This window comes from Danio rerio, chromosome 19, assembly GCF_052040795.2.
Source record: "Danio rerio strain M-AB ecotype USA chromosome 19, GRCz13ab, whole genome shotgun sequence".
Lineage (NCBI taxonomy): Eukaryota > Metazoa > Chordata > Actinopteri > Cypriniformes > Danionidae > Danio > Danio rerio.
Window position 1 is genome coordinate 13543423 of NC_141039.2, and position 16347 is coordinate 13559769.

A 16347-nucleotide genomic window follows, 5' to 3' on the forward strand; every position below is an offset into this window, starting at 1 on the left:
TATCTATCTATCTATCTATCTATCTATCTATCTATCTATCTATCTATCTGTCCATCCACCTGTCTGTCCATCCATTCATAAATCCATCCATCCATACACCCACCTATCTATCTATCTATCTATCTATCTATCTATCTATCTATCTATCTATCTATCTATCTATCTATCTATCTATCTATCTATCTATCTATCTATCTATCTATCTGTCTGTCTGTCTGTCTGTCTGTCTGTCTGTCTGTCTGTCTGTCTGTCTGTCTATCTATCTATCTATCTATCTATCTGTCCATCCACCTGTCTGTCCATCCATTCATAAATCCATCCATCCATACACCCACCTATCTATCTATCTATCTATCTATCTATCTATCTATCTATCTATCTATCTATCTATCTATCTATCTATCTATCTATCTATCTATCTATCTATCTATCTATCTATCTATCTATCTATCTATCTACCTATCTATCTATCTATCTATCTATCTATCTATCTATCTATCTATCTATCTATCTATCTATCTATCTATCTATCCACCCGTCTGTCCATCCATTCATAAATCCATTCATAAATCCATTCATAAATCCATCCATCCATCCACTCACACACCTATCTATCTATCTATCTATCTATCTATCTATCTATCTATCTATCTATCTATCTATCTATCTATCTATCTATCTATCTATCTATCTATCTATCTATCTATCTATCTATCTATCTATCTATCTATCTATCTATCTATCTATCTATCTATCTATCTATCTATCTATCTATCTATCTATCTATCTATCTATCTGTCTGTCTCTACCCTGGCACACATTGTTGATGATGACGTTTGTGTGTGCTCGTTGGTACTCCTGTCCTGCAGATGTCGCTCCAGTGTGTTGTAAATTACTCCTAGAGTGAGACAGAGGGCTGGACTGACTGGAACACAACGGGAGTTTGTGCTCTGCTGAGTTTTGGCCATGAGAGTGAGACAGTCAGTCTAGACGCTCTTGACAGCCTCGTCTGGAGGAGAGACACTTCCCTCTGCGGCTCTGTCCCCATCACGACGACACACTTACTAACGTAAGCCATTTCTATCTCTCGTATGAAGTTCTATCATGATGGCCGGGAGTGGTTCGAGAGAGTTTATGTGCGGCATTTCTGCAAGGAAAAAAAAGCATTGAAGTTGTTGCAGACAGTCGCAATGGAAAAGACACCATGCGCGTTCACGTGCTTAAAGGGACCGTCGCTAATTAATAAACGCTGCGTAAATGTTTGGTTTTACAACCACGCACGACTGCGGTTTTAAATAACGGAGTCGTGCGCTTATTAAAACTTTCTGGATTCCAGTTAAGACCGGTTCATTTTAATTTGCTGCTAACGGCAGGATTTTGTATCCTTGTCTAATTAAAAGTTTCTGTACAGAAGGTAAACACACTACGCGCTTTCACATATAGGAACTACGCGAGAATGTTTAACGTCTGTTTACGTTGTAAAATAGAAATAATAGGATGCTGTCTTTAGAGCGCTGTTATCAGAATGGAAATACGGCTCAGTAATAGTTTATACACTTAAATTGGCTGTTTGTAATGCAGCAAAAATACTGATCGCAAATAAGATGAAAAACTGAAGGTTTACTTTTGACATGTTTTGGTTATTTTTGGCATGTAATGGAACTGTTGTTATTTTAATGCAGGGGTGCCCACATTCTTATCCTCCTGAGACCCAGAGAAAAAGCTACAATTTAAAGGTTTTACATTTTGTTTTATTTTTAATTTTATAGCATGTCCACTGTAGTGGACCACAGGACCATTTAAGTTAGAAACGATCGCCACTCAGACAACAAAACTGGATATGGCTGCAAAGGGATATTAATCCAATATTAAAGGGTCACGAAACACCAAAACACATTTTTTGAGCTGTTGACAGTCATATATGTGTCCCACACTGCTAAAAACACTATTATGACACATATCTCACTAAAAAGTGAAAATTGGTTGTTTTTGCATTATTTCGAGAAAATTCGTACTTCCGGTTTGAAACGAATTTTTGAAGCTGCGTCACGGCCATGAGATCTTAGCGTGTATTTCAGCGTGTGGACTGGACGTCTGTACCAGGGCGTCCCGTATTACGTCTCTGAGTGTGTTGCATTCATTCATGAGTAAGGCTTGGTTCAAACCAATAAGCACGGTCCATTTTGTATGTGCTGCAACTTCAACATTTTAGTTAATGTTTACAAGTTTACAATGCAAATCCTATTAGATCCATTTATTTGGTAAACAAAGCTAGTCTCTAAAATAATATATCTACAAATTGTATTGTAAAAAAATCTAATAAACACTTTCATATTAGTCAGTAATATTACTGAAATTAATTTAAAAACCGAATAAATATAAATTTACCCACAACTAAATAAATAGACTAAATGATAAGCTGAAAATCTGCAGATTTCTGCGCAGACAGATTTTGTGTGGACCTACTTATAACTCATCATGTCTGGGAGAAAGAGGTGAATCAGAGACCCTGCTGCATTTTTCTTTCTGTCAGTCTCACGCAGATGCATAATTCATCCCCTACTGGTACCTAAAAATGTGACTCGACAGTAATTCTTTGAGAAACTTCCTCTGTCTCTTTCCTGGGGTCATTATGAATGGCTGAAGTAACTTAAAGTGGCATTACGTGGAGCCCCGGGCCCCAGATTCTCTTATTAGCCCCTAGTGACGCACACAAACAAACAGAATTACATGAATGTGGCTTTTTCTTTTTGTCCCGAAACCTAGTGAAACATGTTTCAAAAAGTGATGTTCCATTTTAGATGTTGCCTTAAAAGGAAACCGCATGTAGACGGCTTGCTAGTTTTTGGAACGGAGCCTGTGATTTCTCTTTCAGCTGCCAAATTAAGTGATACTTCTCAGTGACCTTCCCACTTTCTCTCTCTCACTCAATGTCCATTTCATTCCACCTCTATTAAACACCCAGCAAGAGATGCATCATGGGAATTCTTGGTCATGTTTAGCTCTATGGAGTAATGCCATTGCTGTCTGTACCTGCAGAAATGTCAGCAGTTGTCCACAAAATTGGAATGCCTGCCATTCATAAAAACATAAATTGAGTTTACCGCAGAGGATAATGCTATAACAAATGTACTATTTTTTGAAGCCAATAGCCTTTAGTTTATGCCACTGGCTGGCAAATTCAATTCAGTTAAGTTCAAGTTTACTTGTATAGCACTTTGCACAATAATTATAATTCTCAAAGCAGCAGTAGGGGATTGTCTTCAGAAACATTTTTTGTTGTGCTGGTTGAAAGTCTACACATTCCAATAGTAAAGATGAAAGTAAATTACCTAAACGTATTTATGTGTATTTTTATATTCTGGGTAAGTCGTAAAACGTAAAAATGCTCATCCAATTAAATATTGTTGGTCCGACAATTTTCATAATTCTGATAAGTAGCCCAAACTGTCTGTCAACAGTAGTAGATTTGTACAACTGCTCACCTCCGCTATTTGTGTGTATGCACGCCAGTTTCTGCGGTAAAAACAAATGCTGAATTAAAACTTTTTAAAATCCTTAATAAATATTGGAGTTACTTTTACACGCTGGAGGAAGGATGACATCATGGCTGAAGTATTTCTTTTAGATGGTTGTTGCTAGATCGGATATGGTTGCAGCCGAAAGTAAACGAGAATTTTTTAATTATTTATTACGTTTCTCATTTATTGTATTTTAATAACGTCTACCCCCATTCCAACCCTAAACCCAACCGTCACAGTAAGGTAAAAACAGTAGTTGTACCGAGTATTATTTATGCTATCTCAGGGCTCGAAATTAACCTTTTTGCTTGGTAGCACCGGTGCTCTTAACTTTAAAAATTTAGGCGCATCAGCCAAAATTTAGTCGCACCCACCAATTATAAGCACCGTTACCACAAGTTTTATACAAACATATTGGTTGTATTTGAAATCAACACTAATCAAACTAAAAAGCCAAAAAAATTCATATATAACGTTATATGCAAGCGTGAGGAAAATATGTCTCAACAAAATCCCGTTATCACAAGAAAATAGATTTTTATAACATAACTGAGTGACCAAAGCATACACGGAGCGCTCACCGGCCCTGCACGCACTGCTTGAATTAACGTGTTAACGGTATAACTAGTAAGATGTGTCATTATTTGTAACTGTAGATGCCATGATTTCTAAAACAAAATCTGTCAAGTGTTATGTTATCTTCATTCTCATCTTCAGCGCTTTACAGTTTTTCGCGGTAGTAGCTCTTTGTCATCCGAAGCCAGAAGGCGCTGAGTGATTGACAGCTGATATTAACCAATCATTCGCGTTCAGTGCTAGAGCAGTGGTGGGCCAATAAGAAGAGCGCGAAGGCTTTGTTTACTGCAAGTTGACATGAAAACTGTTTTAAACCATTCCCGAGCGCTGCGCTTCGCATTTCAAGTGCAGACAAAGAGCTTAGAGATGCATTCTGCGTAAATGTCTCCCGAATCCGCGCATGTGCTGAACATTTTGCAGTAAAAATTGGTCGCCCCCTACAATTTTAAACACTCGCAGAAATGCTCCCAAATATATTTCAAGGTCGCTTAGATAAAATTTCGGGTGCATATGCGATCAAAATGGTCACAATTTCGAGCCTTGTATCTATTAAATTACCCTATAGATTGTAGTTTTTAACACCTACTCCCACCCCAACCCTAAAACAAATCGTCACAGTACTGTAAAAATATTAATTATTGTTATACAGTGTCATAAGAAATGCTGCTATATTAATGTGCATATCGCACTTCCTGACGGCCACTTATCCGATCCAGACTCCCTTTTAGACAGGTAATTTTATGTCTTTAAACTCTTTTATTCACGCAAAGCTGATGTAGATTGTGTTGTTACGAATAGGTTATATACACAGAAGTGTTGTTCAGACACTGAAATCTTCCGGCAAAAGCTTGATGTGACTATTTTCAATTTCATAAGGGACCTTTTACAGTATTTTATAATGTAGATTTTTATTTAGTTTAAGAACAAAACAGAAGTAAATAGTGCTATTCTACCTAGTCTGCTTTACTGAGGTTAAGTTGGTTTTATATTCACATTGGTTCATTTTTGAACAATAACAACCTGTGGTGTGCTCCCTATATTGTTTACCATGCTACTTTGAGATAGCATGCAAGTATGGCTTATTAATAAGTGTAATTCCTGCACCCTGCCGGCCAAGCACTAAGCATACTGTAGTTGCTTTAGGACAAAGCATATGAGAGAGTGAGAAATATTGAACATTATGCCTAGTTTTGCTGGCTACACAATGGAAATTGTGCTAGATATAATACAGCTTTTATTTCAAAATTGTAGTAATATAAAGTACTATTAAGTTTTCTAACTGGTGAATGACATGATCTAGTGGGTCTCTGTCAGCTTTAAGTTGTGCATGTTTGTGGCGTGGCTTTGGACAGCAGGGGAGGGACTGTTTCAAAGATATTATGCTAAACGGTTAGCATTTTGGCACCTTTAAGGAGTTGAGGAAAAAAAGTGAGGGCTGTGTGTATAATACATGTTCCGTAAAGTGTATTTATGTAAGATAGTTTTATTTTATTTTTTATCATTATGGTCTGTAAGTTGCTGTAAACAGCAAATAATAATTTATTTAATATTTTGTCAAATTGGATAGTCCTCTCAGCTTTCAATTTTAATCAGTTTGAAACATTTTAAGGTTTTTTTCATATCATTTCCTTCCATTCATTCTCATATAGATACTTGAGACAAAATACTGGCTTTATTTATTAATAAATAATAAAAATGAATAAAATTCAAAAATAAAATTAAATGTTAGCTGACATAAAAATAGCAAAATCATCTCAAAAGGAAAATAAAATATTACATATTATTTAAGAAATACTTAGGAGTAATGGTTAAAAAATGAAAAGGGGTTTTCAAGCACCAAAACAACTAATTAAAATATATAAATAAATAAAAAAAACTTTGAATGTTTTTAATACTTTACAAAGTTTCTTGATGTTTTCTGAGGAAAAAAAATATTTAAAAAATATGTTTTTCTTTTTTAATAAAAAATGCATACAATTTAAAGTAATCACTTATTTTAATGTTTTAATAAGCACATATCAGGATAATTATGTTGTTTTATTATTACATTTTAAAAACATTCAATTTGAGACTTCACCTGTATGCATAATTTGTTTTTTTTTAAATAATCTTCTATGATGTCTTGTCTTTCACCAATTGACAAAAAAAGATCATAAGAAACTAAAATGCTAACAAAAAATAATGCTTAAAAATGGTAATAGTACAAAAAAATTGTGCATCCAGCTCTATTTTAAAGTTCAAGTTTAGTAATCAAATCTGAATTTTTATGAACGTGACCTGTAAAAGAAAAATATTTAAAGTTCCGACCTCTTAGCTGAGTTAAATGAACAAGTGCATGTTTATATCATTGTTGGAAAATCAAGTAGACTTGTAAAGTTTCTAGTTTTAAAAAAGTTCCACTGTTGTCTCAAAATTGTTAAATGAATATAATTAAAAATTCTATACATTTTTTGAGCCTCTGTCTGAGCGAAGCTGGAACAAATCCTGCATCTAACGCTGCCCCAGAGAGAGTCTTCTGCACAAATATGAGTCTTATTAAAAGAGTAGTGCTGAGATCATATGAAAATAAAGTTGTCCTCCCTGAAGGTTTGTTTTTTGTTGACCTGTCTGAAGCTGGCCCAGCTGTTTAAGCTGGGTGCTGCAGTTTTTTAAGGATTCACTTCTGTTTGTACACTGCAGTACTTTACCAGTGACCTTACATCATTGCGTCCAGCCATTAAACACTGAAAGCAGTTGCTTAAAAAATGCAGTCCAGCTTGGAGCATGAATTACACAGTAATCTTTTGAATCCTACCGCAAATATGTTAATAGCATGACTCACTCCTTTAGTGTATTTACGGATCGTTTGTGTCCTGATACAGATATAATACCTCTGTTGATTCATTTAGAGCAGGATTTGGTTTTTAATTCCATGTTAAGGATGATTTTAAATAGTTGCACAAATGCTGTTTAGGAAATGTCTCGATTTATTGAAACAGGAAAATGTGAAACGTCTTGAAAAGCTTTTTGTCCAGTTTTCTTGAGCTTCTGCAAATTATACAGTAGCCACAGTTTCGTGTTCTAGCTGACAGAAGTAACACCCTGTATGGTCTTCTGCTGCTGTAGCCTGTCTGCTTCAAGTTTTGACATGTTGGGTGGTCAGAGATGCTCTTCTACAGAGTTTAGGTTTAACAAGTGTTTAGTTGAGCTACTCTTTTCTTTCTATCAACTTAACCCCCAATGGGACTGTCTTCTCTTTCTTCTGGTAATAAAAAAGTTTTTTCACTCACAACTGCAACTCATTGGATATTTTTGGGTTTTAGATGCAGCACTTTATTTAATATTTGTCTGGCATAAACAACCATGTCGTGTTAATTTAAAGGAACAGTTACCTTCAGTGGTACAATCTGACATTTTTCAAGCTATGAGAATACTTTTGTGTGCACTTAAAACAAAAATAATGACTGAAGTCAAAAGTTTCTTCTCCTCTGTGTTACTAAATTGCTTGTCCATGCACGATATATGAGCGTGAACCTCATACACTACCTGACAAATGTCTTGTCGCTTATCCAAGTTTGAGGAACATCAAATAATAACTTGACTTCTTGATCACAGAAGTGGCTTATATAAAAGGTAGGGATGTCCCGATACAACATTTTAACTTCTGATACGATACCGATATTGCAGCCATCAGTCCGATACCGATATAAATCCGATATCAGCACAAATTATGAATACTTTATTTTTACCTATTTTGTTGAGTCGAATGTATAAAAGACTAGATCAAACTGAAAACAAGTCAGCAACAGTAAGTATGGAAAAAAACAACCAGTATATTAACTATTGGTTGCATTGAACTATTGGTTGCATGAACCTTTTACATAAAAAGAATTAAAGAATAAATATTAAGACCCAGAAAAATATCTTAATTGAATAAACAAAAATAATTTTTTAAGTGCAAAATGCTAATTAAAGGTTACTTCAGTTCATTTTTTATCATCAGCAAATAGTAGAAACTGCTGAGAGCAGGAACATAAGAAAAAAATACTGTTAATTGAAATACTGCTAAAGGTTCAGTGCCCAAAATTTCAATTTCACACACAGCTTTTTGAAAAATTTTTGATCCAGTTGTGCTGAAAAAATATCTTTCACACTGGGCAGCAGAAATAAATTAATGTTAAGTTAATAAAAATGTGCAGTATGGTTAGTACAAACATTTACATGATCAGAGCTATTTCATCTGTGTTTGTATCATAAGAAGATTATGGCTGTATAAATGTTCCAAACATTATTAATTTGATAATAATATATATTGTACATATTATATTTAACATAAATATACTTGCAGAGGCTGGATTGAAACACACCTTTTCTCTAATTCCGATATCAATATCGGATTGGGACATCCCTAAAAAAGGCAAAGGCCTCTAGATTATGATTATTTTACCAAAATAAAATATGATCATACCTTGATTAGAACAGAAAGGTCTGACTTTGCTTAGACAAAAGTCTTGTCATTTATCAGAGTCATGGTGCAGTGGAAAAAGAAATGATATTGGGTATGACTACCATGAGCTTGGAGGTCTGCATCCATACATCTCTACAATGACTCAAATAATTATTAATAAAGTCATCTGGAATGGCAAAGAAAGCATTCTTGCAGGACTCCCAGAGTTCGCCAAAATTCTTTGGATTCATATTCAATCCCTCCTACTTCATCTTACCCCAGACATGCTCAATAATGTTCACTCTGGTGACTTGGCTGTTCAATCCTGGAGCAACCTGACCTTCTTTGCTTGCAGGAACTTTGATGTGGAGGCTGAAGGATGAGAAGTAGCACTATCCTGCTGAATAATTTGCCCTCTCTTTTGGTTTGTAATGTAATGGGCAGCACAAATGTCTTGATACCTCGGGTTGTTGATATTGCCATCCATTCTGCAGATACCTCGCACACCGCAATACTCAATGTAACCCCAAAACCTTGATTTTTCTTTCACTAAACTTGACAGATTTCTGTGAGAATCTTGGATCCATGCTTTTTCCAATGGATCATCTGCAGTGATTGTGATGCAGCTCAACAGATGATTTATTGGAAAAATCGACCTTCTGCCACTTTTCCAGATGATCAAGTTATTATTCGTTGCTCTTACAACTGGGATCGATGACAAGACCATTGTTAGGCAGTGTACTGAGGACACTAAGGAGAAGAAACTGCTGAACAAATCATTATATTTGTTTCATGTGCGCATCAAAGTATTGTTGAAGCTTGAACAAGCTTCTGAATGTACTAATGTAGACATATGGCATATTTTGACTGGACATTAAATGAATCTGGAACCTTGCTGTCTATAGAGGATGAGGGAGCTCTCAGATTTCATCTTCATGTCTGATCTGAAGATGAATGAAGGTCTCAGGGGTTTGGAATAACCTGAGGGTCAGTAATTAATAGCGTAACTAAAATTTGGGTGAACTGCTACTTTAAACCACCTTTTTTCTCCAACCTGATGCTTGCTTTGAAATTCAACAGTTCCTCTTGATTACATGAACATGTCTAAGTGCACTGTGTTGCTCTCTTGTCATTGAGACTGTTTACAACTGGTCACTTAATGCATTTCTTCCTATAGACTAGCTATCTCATTGTGAAAAGGACAGGTGTAAATGGCAAAAACGCAAACTGAAATGCACCAAGATAGCAATAAATCTAATCACTGAAATCACTTCAGGTGGGGGTGAAAGACACATTCCAGTAGAAACTGGTCTGATGTAAATGCATCTGGTTTTCAAACCACAAATGAAAATTTTACTTATGTAAAAAATAAACTTGAGAGTGTGTTATGGGCCATGAGGAAGGGCTAATGCAACAGTTAAAGCAACACCACACACGGTTGGAGTTTTTTGTTTTAATTATATAATTATTATTTGTATTTATTCTGTTTTTGACGAGTCATCAATGACTGATGATAAAATTAGGATCTTAAATTAATATGATATGACAGCATTAACAAAATAGATGAATCATACACCTGCAGCCTGTGAATGGAGGGGGGGGGGGGGTAAAAATACTTTTTCGTTTGTTTAGAAAGTTTTATTGTTGGCTGAGTAGTTCTTCACAAATTCAAGGTAAACCTTTTACACTTTTTAATGATGTCTTGCATTTATCTGTATGACAAAAATCGATGTTTCTTCTTTGCCCCATTCACATGCACACTCAGAAATAAAGGTACGGGCGCTGTCACTGGGGCAGTACCTTTTTAAAGGATACATATTTGTCTCCAAATAGTCCAAAGTGGCACCTAAAAGGTGCATATTAGTACCCAAATTTACCTAAAAAGTACCTTTGAGGTACCATTATGGACCCTTCAGGTACAAATATGTTCTTTTTGAAAAGGTACTGCCCCAGTGACAGCTCCCGTACCTTTATTTCTGAGAGTGTGGGGCATCAGCTTCGATGCTTCCCATTCACTTTGAATGGGTGACGTCAGGCATTGCCGAACTGCATTGTGGATCCGTCTGCGCTGCTTCAGTGGCGTTGCTCGCTGCAGAAGTTGGGACTTGCTCAACTTTTCAAGCACCGATGGAAGCGTCAGCCAATCAGAACGCTATATGCAAATACATCAGCTCAGACAGTGGCCTATTGCTGACTGAATTTCATTGGCTGACGCTGCTATGACGATTGCGTCAGCCCCAACTTCAGACACACCCTCTGTCAAGCGTTGACGCTGAAGTCCTGTGTGAATGGGGTGTTATAGCTTACGCTTCTATAAAAATGTATATTATTAAAATAAAATGCATTGTATCTGATGCTTTAGTCAACTTAACCTCATTACTTTTGCTTATAGCACAGGATTTGAGGATCAGAATAATATCCATTTATGTGGTCAAGTGTAAATGGAACCATTTGTGAAGTGACCAGGTGTAAACAAGCCCGTTAGATGCTTTATTGAGCAGTTACATGGGTCTATCTAACAAAGTGAGATTGGTCTGGATGCAAACCTGGTGCAGTTGTAATCTGAGGTGCATGCAATTCCCTTTAATGCGCACACCTAACCCCATCCCTACCCCTACCCCTACCCCTCACAGTGACATCACTAGCTCTATTGAGTATATTGTGTCTGACATTGCAATACCGAGACTTGCAGTTTCAGCTTGCATAATCAAGGCTATTTGCAGATACTATTGGCTGGCTGAGTGTAACTGTACAGCTGTCATTTTTTTTTATATATCTTTTGCTTTATCAATTGTCAAATGTACAACTAACTTAAAATGTTAAAGGAGTCATGATCCAACACCCATCAGTATCAGTTTTGGTAAGTTTCTGCATAAATAAAAATGGTAAATAGTTTACATAATGTAAACTTCAGCTTGTCTGTTTGACAGTCTTTATAGATGAACACTGCTGTGATTTGTTAAAAATGTGTTAATTTAAAATCAAATGTAATATGAAGCAATAGTGAACTTAATAAAAAGTTACATTAGTTTTTGCAAAATTACTGCCAGATCTAATATAATCAGCTCATCATTATTAAGTATTTTCAATCTTTCTGAAAATCCTGTATATCAAATGAACGAAGGACCAAATTCTGAGTGACGTGGTCTAGGAGTTCATTAAAAATAGAGTTTATCCACTCTTTCCCAATGTTGGGGTCAGAAGGAATGAATGAATCATTGGGCTGGAGCTGATAAAGTAGAATGTTCCATAATTAGTTTTTTTATTTTTATTTTTTTGCAGAGGGTCTTCAATATAAGTTCAAAACATTGAGAAAGTTTGAGTTCATTAGGTTTTGAAGCAGGATGTTTTCATGGTAGAGTGACCTTATATATATATATATCTAGGAAATTCTCACTTAATGACCCCTTTAAAACGAGGTTATACATGTTAAATAACAACTTATTTGCATTATGTGATTTTTTGCTTTTCAGGCTATTTTAAAGTTGTTTTTAAGTTTGTTTAGTTAGAAAACTTGATCACCATATATTTTTTACTATATAGAATACAATTATTTTTTAAAAACCATTTAGAAGGAAACTTCTGCTAAAGCCTTCATTTTACTGCTATTCAAACTGTTCTTTAAAGATTAAGGTAGGGCTGCACGATACTGGAATAATATCTGATATTACATAATTAGTGAGTGTTGCGTTAACAATAACTGTTAAGCTCTAACACTTCCCTTGAAAAATGCTATTTATGTTAGCTGTCTTTTAAAATAATTAATTAGACTAAGGTGCAAAACATTTAGGCTTTAAAACACTATGAATGGATGAATGAATGAATGCCTCAGCAGATATTCTGATTCTGATTGGTTGTTCATAATTTTTCTTGCTTATGTTGAATAATGTAATATTTGTTGTCAGTTCTGGGTTCACCTTTATAGAGGTTGGGATAAATGTAGTAAGGCCCCATTTAAATGGTCAAAATTTAGATAAATATCCAATGCATAAAATAAATGTAATTTATCACTTGTCTCGATACGTATATTCCATATACTATTATCATGATCATTTAGATATATACGCTTTAAAAGTGCATATAGTTCCACACAATCGATTGTGTTGGAAAGTAGGGGATTGTCTTCAGAAACATTTTTTGTTGTGCTGGTTGAAAGTCTCTTCACATTCTAATAATAATGATTAAAGTAAATGATCTAAATGTGTTTATATGTATTTTTACATTCTGGGTAAGAAAAGATGTTTATGCAATTAAAATTTGTCAGGCCGACAATTGCCATAATTCTGATAAGTAGCCCAAACCGTCCGTTAACAAATGTAGATTTGTACATCTGCGCACTCCTGTTCATGCAGATCCGGCATTTGCGCATGCACAAGCACCACGTTCATGACATGCACACGAGAGAGAGAGAGAGAGAGAGAGAGAGTGTGGTAAAAACAAAATGCTCAATCAAAACTTTAAAATCTTGAATCAGTATTGCAGTTACTTTCCCCGCTGGAGGAAGAGTGACACCATGTGACGGATCATGTGAGGTAATGTTCTGTTTTAAAACTCTTTTAGTCACACAAAGCTGATGTAGATTTTTGTTGTTTTATGAAAGGGTTATATGCAGGGCTTTATAGTAACATCTGCCAACTTGCCAAATGCGGGTAGATTTCTGTTGTGGCGTATTAGACAGTCACACCCACTAGCCATTTTTGCTGGCCGAAACTCATTTTTAAATTGCCAGTGCTGGCTTGTCGTCACTAGATTAGACTGTTAGTTTATGACCGTTTGTGTAGAAGCGTACAAATTTGATCTATGCATCAAGTAGCAGCCCGACTGACAAAAACAGCTTTTCACCGAGCAAAACAAGCAGTTGAATAACGAATGAAAGGATCACGCGCACGGTGAGACAGACTTTCCTTACTCACTAACAAGGGCTTTAGTGTCGTGCGCACAGATGATTTGATGCACGCGTGTTTAAAAGCTCCTGTGCCGTTTCCTCACTCGAAGCAACCGTGCCTGGAAACGAAACTAGTACGATGCTCATGCACCCACAGTCCTTCAAGGGCTCAAGATTCTTTGTAAGCAGCAGCAGTTGTTGTCAATTTCGCTTTAACCATTTTTTGAATAGATTTTAATTGGCCAACATTAACCGTGTGCGCAGCATCATCCTTTCATTGTCGCGCACAGAATGTTTTTTACCCGCTTTCTTTTGCTTGTTGTTATTTTTGTTAATATAGTTTAATAATCATTAGGGATGTAACGGTATTGTAAATACCGTCATACCGCAATATTATTTTTTTTCGATATTACCGTAGTCGCATGACTCGGTAAAACTATAGGTCTTCTGAGAAAATTTGCTCAGACGATTGAAGCGAACGGGAGGTAGCGGAAACTACAATTCCCATCAGCCCAGGCTTGGCCATCATACCTTGCGGTCTGTTGTCGCTACAGATCAAGTAATGCGGAAATGGAGTGTGCTGCTAGAAGCGGGGATGAAAAAGAGCTGGAAATGTTCGAACCTAAAGCGGGGTGTTGTCGCCGCGCGCGTACTGAATAGCGGTGTTGTCGCGCGCGTTCTGATCAGCTGTGTTGTCGCGCGCATACTGAATAGCGGTGTTGTCGCGCGCGTTCTGATCAGCTGTGTTGTCGCGCGCGTACTGTAAAGCGGGGAGGGGGGTTGACCGCGCATACTCAAGAGTGGTGTTGTCGCGCGCCTACTGAAGGGCGGGACGGAGGGTGTGTCGCGTGGCGGGGGCACTTTTGATCATTTTGGAAGGGCACTTTCTATCCAAGACTAACAAGGGCATGTGCACTGCACAGGTTGAGCCCTATGTGTGCACGTGCCTGCAAGTTGGGGAATACGACTAATAACTGTCATGGGGACTGCAGAAACACAGCACACTGTTCAGATTGATGCAGACATGAGACCTCTATCTCACTCATGGCTTGTCCTCTCAAGTGGGGGAAAGACAATGCACAACGTTACCCACTGCTGTCAACCTGGGCCAAGTCATATCTCTCTGTCCCAGAAACCTCAGTCCCAAATGAGAGGGTTTTTTTTCTGTTGCAGCCAGGGGACATTGTAAATACCCAGAGATACCAGCTTTTACCAGATTATATTTATATGATAATTTTCCTTAAAACCCATCTCTATCTAAGTGAGTGAGTGAGTGATTAAATGTTGAATGTGATGAGTTTTCAACAATACTAAATTGAAACTTTATTTTTTTACATGGTTTAATATTTTTTTGTTATTAAAATTGAAGTTCCTGTTTCAAAGCTTACAGATAGATGACTAATTTGAATGTCATTGACACTTTTGGCACTTTTTTGGAGTATTTTCATAAGTTTTGTTTTTTCCTGTAAATGATTCAATAAATACCGTACCGTGACATTCATACCGAGGTATTACCGTACCGTGAAGTTCTGATACCGTTACATCCCTAATAATCATCCTTTACAATAATATTGCTTTAATATGTTGTTGTATGCATAGTTAACTGGTGATCTGGGATCTTAAGTCAGAACAGACCACTGTGCATAATTTTAGATGTGTGAGAATATATATTTTTAAATGTCAGCTGTTTTGTTGTATAAAAAGTGTATGTATACAGCAGTATTTTGCTTGTTTTGACACGTTGTTTAAAATTTGTTGCAAGTTAAAAATTAGTTTAGTGAGGCCAGAGAGAAAAAAGGTAAATCCTTATTGTGTTGAGCCCTGAAAAGTCCCGTGAAAGAAAACTAATTGCAATGCAACACGTTTTATGAAAGCATAACCCATTTGCTCATGCTCATTGTATAAGCTCATAAACAAAAACAGTTAAATGGAGGAGGAGGCAAGTGAAAAAAAACACACAATCTAAATTAAGTAATTTTAGCATGTTGTAACCCATGCCAAAGTCAAATTTATGCATATAAAATATATTTTCCAAACAAAATTGTGGCTAGTGAAAATGGCGAGTGGCTAGTAATGGTGGGAAACTACTAGGCACAGTGGCTGGTGATCAAAAAAGTTAATGTCAAACCCTGGTTATATGCACAGAGGTGTTGTTCAGCCACTAAAAATCTTCCGGCGAAAGATTGATGTGACTATTTTCAGTTTAAGGGATGTTTTACAGCATTGATAATGTAGATTTTTATTTACTTTAACAACAAAACAAGTAAATTGTGCTATTCTGCCTAACCTGCTTTACTAAGGGGATGTTGGTTTTATATTCACATTGATTTATTTTTAAACAATAACCTGTGACGTGGCTCCTATATTGTTTACCATGCTACATAAAATATTCGGTCTGAAATAGCATGTAAGTATGGCCAACCTCTAATCATAGAGAAGTTGCTTTAGGACAAGGCATGTGAGAGAGTGAGACCAGCGATCCTTGCATTATGACAAGTATTGCTTGCTACACAACTGAAAACGTTTATTATAAAACACTATAAAGTTTTCTAACTGGGTCAGTTGGCGTTTCTGTGTGGAGTTTGCATGTTCTCCCTGGGTTCGCGTGGATTTCCTCCAGGTGCTCCGGTTTGTCCCGTAGTCCAAAGACATGTGGTACAGGTGAATTGGGTAGTGTATGAGTGTGTGTTTGTGAATGAGTGTGCGGCTGTAAGGGCATCCGCTGCGTAAAAACATGCGGGATAAGTTGTCGGTTCATTCCGCTGAGCCACCCCTGATTAATAAACGGACTAAGTAAAAAAAATAAAATGAATGAATGAGTTTTTTTAACTGGCGAATGACAATCCAGTAGTGCGTCTCCTGTCATCTTTAAGGTGCACGTTCATGATATCAGAAGGCATGGCTTTGTACAGCAAGGGTTAAACTGTTTCAAAAAGATA

The 16347-nt window shown here is 36.5% G+C and overlaps 1 protein-coding gene across 1 annotated transcript in view; it reads left to right on the forward strand.

The window, feature by feature from the left end:
• Window positions 1-955: 955 nt before the first annotated feature.
• The window catches only part of ldlrad4a (low density lipoprotein receptor class A domain containing 4a), a 180273-nt gene continuing 164881 nt past the window's right edge, over window positions 956-16347 (forward strand). Inside the window, exon 1 of the mRNA XM_087295531.1 lies at window positions 956-1069. The gene's annotated coding sequence lies outside the window, so the exon portion shown is untranslated. The remainder of the gene's footprint in view (window positions 1070-16347) is intronic.